The sequence below is a fragment of the Brienomyrus brachyistius genome, unplaced genomic scaffold (assembly GCF_023856365.1).
Source record: "Brienomyrus brachyistius isolate T26 unplaced genomic scaffold, BBRACH_0.4 scaffold84, whole genome shotgun sequence".
NCBI lineage: Eukaryota > Metazoa > Chordata > Actinopteri > Osteoglossiformes > Mormyridae > Brienomyrus > Brienomyrus brachyistius.
The window spans coordinates 724,381-731,229 of NW_026042359.1; positions in this window are offsets into that span (position 1 = coordinate 724,381).

Genomic DNA, 6,849 nt, shown 5'->3' on the forward strand with positions numbered 1-6,849 from the left:
TCCTTCCTTTGTTAAAAGGTTCTAAACAAACTGAAAACAACCCATTTGTTGTTACAATCGTCCTTAGTAATTGCTCATCCTGAATATAATTGTTAAAATAAAAGCAATACAAGTCTTTATTCCACTTTGTCATTTTTAAAATTGAAATACTGTCAAACAGAGATTCTAACTATGAACAAAAAACATATAATTTTAAATTTGAATTAAGCATATTTGCAAAAAAAATGTACTGTATATGAAGAATCGTTTTGGAATCGGATCGTGGATCCCAGAATCGTAATTGGATCGGATCGCAAAGTACCTAAAGATTCCCACCCCTAAGTGACAGTCACATAATGTTGGTGGGCTTGAGAGGTCTGGTGTGCTGTACATTTTTCAGTGGCTTTCTTCCAATTTCTAAAGCCTGTACTAACGAAAGCGGCATCAGGTCTATGACCTAAAGAGGACTGGTTTGAAACACCTTTGCTGAAGTAAAAACATAACACCCCTTACACTGATGGACTGTAATTTAGCCATGGAAAGTCTTGATACGATTTCTCTTGAAATGTCAATGACTTCTTTGAAAACATTTGTTTTTCGATACACTGGGGAGGTAGTTGTGCAGGCACTGAGATCTAAACTAAAAACTGTGCTCCCTGTGCTGCTGCTGGCAATATCATCTCTTTGTTCTGCTGTCTCCGGCTCCCTCCCTGGTTCTGAATCTGCCCCTTCCTCTACTCTCACTGTCTCAGAACAGACTGACTCCTAAAGCAGAAATAATGCAGGAAAAGATGTTTTCCATACTCATAATACTCAACTTGTTTACATTACACTTGTTAAATTGACAGATCATACTGTAAATTGGTGAGCCTGTGATGTTCATCTACTGAACAGCCACAACTCAGAAAACATTAAAGAAATTGTTCATCCAAAAAAAAATTCTGTCCTTATCCCTTCAATAAAAGCACAACACACTTACCTGACACTGTACATCTGAATGACCCTGCTCTACCTGTCCCTCAATAATTTCTGTCTCCTTTGCCTGCGATTGATATTGTGACATTAGTAGTCATAAGTACCCATTCTTAAAGCCACATTGCCATAATATGTGAACTTTTCGTTTCGTTACTTGGCGTTTAGGTGCACTGAAAAATGTTCCTATGTCCATTTTCCTTTTCTCTGTCATTTTACCTAGTCTATGACACTGCAAGGCAAGGCGAGTTTATGCTGTAGCACATTTCATACACAATGGTAATTCAAAGTGCTTTACACAAAGAAAGTAAAACTAACATAAAATAATCACAACAATAAAAACAAGGAATTAAAAAAAGTTTCAATTTGTATTTAAAATGAATCAAGACACTTAAGAACAGAATAGAAACTGATTATACAAAAAAATACAGTGGGGTCAGTTTGGACGTAGCACAGTGCTCATTTAGTAAATGCACAGCTAAACAATATGCTAACTGTGGCCGTTAATGTTAAGTTAATATTATGCCAGGTCGTCACAAATAAAACAATGCATTGGAAACTGCTTTGGCGCGTTAGTTGCAGTGCACTATGGAACAAGTTATTGTAAACAAGCGAACGTTAACTACACAAGTAATATTTTAGTCGCTAATATATCAAATTCATGGGAAATTACATCGGTAATCAGCTTTTTGCCGAAACTAATTTATGAATGAGTATGCATTAACTACATTAAAGATAATCTCTTTATTTAAAGTGAATAAAATACCCTACTTACTGGAATTCAACGTTAATAGATCCGCAGCCACACACCTGACTCGTGTGTGTAGAGTAGGTGAGATGAACTGAGAAAGCAGGCAGCGGGCCAAACCACTGTGAGGAATGGGGGGGGACGCAACTGTTTCTAAATGCATTATTTGGGTTTGTTTTATTTTCTACTTACACAATTATTTTAGGTATACGTATATATATTTTTCATAATAGAGAGTGCGTTTTTTTAAATAATTTATTGGGGGGGGGACAACTCTCGGATGGGGGTGGGGGGGCATGTTCCCTCCGTCCCCTCCGCGATTTACGCCCATGATTATAATGAGTAATTGTGGGGTTTATTGCTTCCGTAGGATAAGCGGTTTGGAAAGTGGATGGATGGATGGATTATAATGAATAATTGTGGGGTTTATTGCTTTCAGGATAGGCTCCGGACACCCCGAGACCCAGTAAGATAAGCGGTTTGGAAAATGGAAATTGTGGGGTTTACAGAAAAAAAAAACTGTGCTGGCGATTATAACTAACATGGAATAGGAAACAACAGCGCTCCACAAGTGAAAACCCAGATGAATGCTACTGAGAACTGTGTTAACACTGATGAAACTAAGAGTATTTTTTAAATTCTGTGCAACATTGTTTTTTTAAAAATGCAATAGTCAGCTTGAAGCATTTACCTTATTACGAAAGCAATGCCCCAAATTACTTAAACATTTTAGGTAAACATTTTACCATCCATTACCGTAAGGGTTCCCAGCCCCCGGTCAGTGTACCGGTACAGTCCGCGCTCAGTGCTCAGGGGGGGGGGCGGGCTGTGCCTACCGTCCTGTTTATTACGGGTTCGCGCCGTATTAAAAAGAAAACTGTCTGTATTGTTTAGTGCCGGATTTCCGTTCGCATAGCCAATCTCCCACCATTCCGCATATTTTATCGTGGACACCCCGGCAAATTACACCGCCGTTTTAGGGATCAGTGACATTTTTTGAAGTTTGGGAAGATTTTACTAACCAAATAGCTGTCTATCATCATCACTTCGATATAAGAGCACCCCCAATAAAAATAAAGACCACAAGTTTTAATGACATTAAAAACATGCAATAATTTTATCGACATGTACTACATTAGTATAGTATAAAAGAGTAAATAATCAAAGTAGCATAATATAATTTGAAGAATAAAAGGAAATTTTGGAGAGCTAACAAACTGCTCAATTGAGCGCCATTTTCATTCGTAGAGTTTGCTGTGCTGCAAACGGTAAAGAATATTTACGTTGTTTCTATGGAAACTACTCCCACTGTCCGCTTAACATTAATGTAATAGTACGTACGTTGAAATTGGCTAATGAGTTGTATTACGCTACGTGCGTATTACGTCATAACTCTTGCGTAACGTCCATTTAACCGGGGAATGTCGAAGACGTGCTATGTAGTTCAGATGTAGAAAGTTCTAGGTTTCTTTTAAATGTTAAAGAAAGTTTCATAAAAACAAATTGTATAGCGAATGTTCAGTACAATAGGAAGCGTTATTTTATTCAAGCAAATGGAGCTGAGGCATAATATTTAAAGGAATGTTATTCAAAGGTAATAAGCTTCCACCACACTGCAGCTTAAATACACGCGTAATGAGGCAAAATACCGCTTTCTTAAATTAATTACATGATACGTGAATGTCCTGCTTTGTCTTCCAATAAGATAAGCTCGGTGGCTATAAAAACTCATACATTTAGCTGATACAAATTAATTTTGTCCTTTGGAAAAAAAAGTAGCTGATTTTTGGCTTGTTGAGGCTTCTACATATGACAAACCACAAGATGGCACTGCCTGAGCAGGCTTTTAGAAATGTACTGGAGTGCCACTAGCAGGCAAGCAAGTTACTTTGCAAGTTCTAGAGCACAGCAATGGTGTTTGACATTCTGTTAGCTATATACGCAGGGATGGATATAACTGGTAAGCAAGTACGCATTCACCTTTAAAAGCGATATGTGCAGCAATCGGTTGTTGTAACAGTGTGAATTCGTACGTACTTTATGTGCATTTGCGGCGATATGACAAGAAATTACCGTGCATTTTAACCTTTAATTTTCCTTACTTCTTTATATTACGTTTTCTCTGCTTTATTTCAGTCAGTCTAACATATTGCGCCACAGCCTTCAACCCAAATTTTCATAGCAGACTTCAGTTAGGAGTACGCCTTAGTAATGATTAACCTGGGACTCACCAGGGAGGTGTAGGGGGATACTATTGTAAATTGCTTAGTTTTAACTATAACAGCCTTAATAATCCTATCAAACACTGTGAAATACTGCAATACCTTTATCACTGAAGGGCTCGTATGATGCTCTTTCAAGAAACTCATTTTAAACCATCAGACGACAGGTGTGGATGGGCAGATCACATCTATCATTCTACAGTCTTTCTGCTGTAGAGCAAGGGACGTAGCAATATTGTTGCATACATCTATTCCCTTTGTTCTTTGCATATCTGATGTGGATTCCCGATCCAAATGGGAGATCTGTCATAATTACTAGTTTATTGTTCATTACACCTGTACTATTGGTTAACGCATGTGCTCCTAATTGCGATGATATTTTCTTTAAGCGTCTGTTCTCACTGGTACCTGATACCTCTAAATATCACCTTATCTTGGGGAGTGATTTAAATTGTCGCTTTAATCCAAAATTAGATCATCCATCCCCCAAGATAGCTCTGCCTTCAAAATCTGTCGAAATGATAAATTCTTTTACCAAAGAATTTAATGTGTCAGGTGTTTTCACAATTCTTTAATCCCACTCGAAAAGAGTATAGTTTTTTTCTCTCAGATTCATCACACGTTTACCCAAATTGACTATTTCTTAGTTGATAAGACTTCTTGCTCAATATCTAAGTAGCTATGATAAAATAGCTTTCTCAGATCATGCTCCAGTCTCCTCGAAAATTTTGTTAGAACATGGTGTCCTTGACGGTTCAACACTCAGTTGCTTTCTTTGTTGATTTTATTTCACAACAAATTGCCAATTTTCTTTCTTTAAATAAATCTCCAGATGTATTTGTTTCCATATCGCTGGAAACCTTGCAGACTGATACCAGTGGGCAGATTATCTGATATGTAAGCAATAATAGAGAGCTGTGGAAGGAGAAGATGGCATATTTAACACAGCGTGAAGCAGATCTTGACAATTGATATGTTTCTCCCCATCTGCTGATGTTTATAAGGAGCACCTAACGATACAAGCAGAGTATGAATTTCTAGTGTCTCAACATACTGCTGAACTACTGATGCAAACAAGGTCTCATTATTACGAGCAAATCCTCTAGAAATGAATAATGCATTCAAGCTTTTCTCCTCTCACTTGTTGTCTAGAGTTCAATAGTTTCTTTAGGGATTTAGCCATTCCTTCATAGGAATGTGTGGCTGTGAATGATTTAGATGTCACTATCACTGTAACTGAACTGACCACCATGGCGGCTGCTTCGCAAAGTGGTTAATGTCCCAGACCCGATGGCTTTCCTTCAGAGTTCTATAAAAAGTTATGGCCCCAGTTGTCCTCTCTCCTATTGGACATGTTCAACAACCTGAACCTCTTGCCCAAGCTAATATTTCTCATGCTAAAAAAGGGGAAAGATCCTCATTCTTACACCTCCTTTCACCTAAAGGCTTATTGAATACGGACTAAGATCCTGTCCAAAGCACTGGCCCTTCAGGCTTGTTTGACCAGATTGAGGTCCTTGTCAGAATTTTGTTGGTGGTTCCAGTGTCCTCATGTGAAGCTGAGAGGAGCTTCAGTGCATTGCGCAGACTAAAAACATGGCTAAGGGCTACTATGGGTCAAGACAGACTTCACAGTCTATTAGTCTGCAATATGCAGAAAGACGAGCTGGACAACTTTAACATAAACAACATATGGTAAGAGTGTGGGGCCCAGTGATACCAGGAAAAACACATTTGGTACTTTTGTTTAGTGTCTATTCATTAATGTAAGTTTGCTTTAAATTGCAGATGTTTTTTTTGTTGCATAGAACAGTTACTGTAAATTGATTATTTAATTGTTGATTTTGATACAAAACATTACTTTTTTTATATCTTTTTCACAATAATAGTCATGTTTAAATTTTATTGTATGTTGATGGCTTGACCGTAAACAACATAACAAAAAATGCAATAAATAGTTTTGAAGAAAAATCTGCTTTGTCACTGAACCTGAGAAAAACTTTGAAAATAAGCATAATGACACAGTCTCCATGCTACAATAATAATGACAGAAGTAAAGTTTACGCCCATGATTATAATAATTATAGCAACTGTATTTTCTGTATGGTTGAAGATCTGTCTGGTCTTTATTCATTTAATTATCACTGTAAATATCTGGTTAACTATCTATCATTTACTCCTCAGAAAGCAAATTCAGACAGCGGTTGCCTGGATCAACACCCAGTACTGGGATGCCTGGAACCTGTGTGACGAGGTGATCGACTGGGGAGACGGTGTGGAGGAGTGCTCACGAGCGACACCCCCACTGTCCAGGTTGGGGGGGATAAGGAGGGATTGGGAAGGGCTACTTGGGAAAATGTGGAGGTATCAGAAAGGGGCCTCCAATGGTGAGATGGAGGGGGCGGAGGCTGGTATGAATGGAATGCATATGGTAAATGGAGGTGAGGAGAATGGATGTGAGGTAGGAGTGAATGTGGAGGAGGTTAAGGGAGAAGGAGAGAAAAGTAGAGGGAATGCTTTGGGATCTATTGTGTCACAAGGAGGCAGATCATGGCTGGAAACCATTCAGGAAGAAGGATGTGAGGAAGAAGAAGAAACTGAGGTGGCGTTTCAGGAGGCACAAGACGCTGAGGTTGCCCAGTTGGACAGATGGTGTCCATGTGGCTGGTGTAAGGTGGGGTAGGAGGCTTCTGAACCATGTGTTAGGCCTAGTGCACTTATGGATTGTGCTTGTTTGTTGTAATGAAATAAGCTTATAAACTAAACATAATATATTTTATAGGTACGTGTTTATATCAGTGTAAAAAGGGAAGGGGTTTCTCTATGACTTGGGTTGGTAGTAGCATTTGGGGGGTCAAGGAGTCAGATGTTAGTGGTTTATGGTAGTGTATTGTGTGTTGAAGTTTATTGAATTGGCGGACTACACAT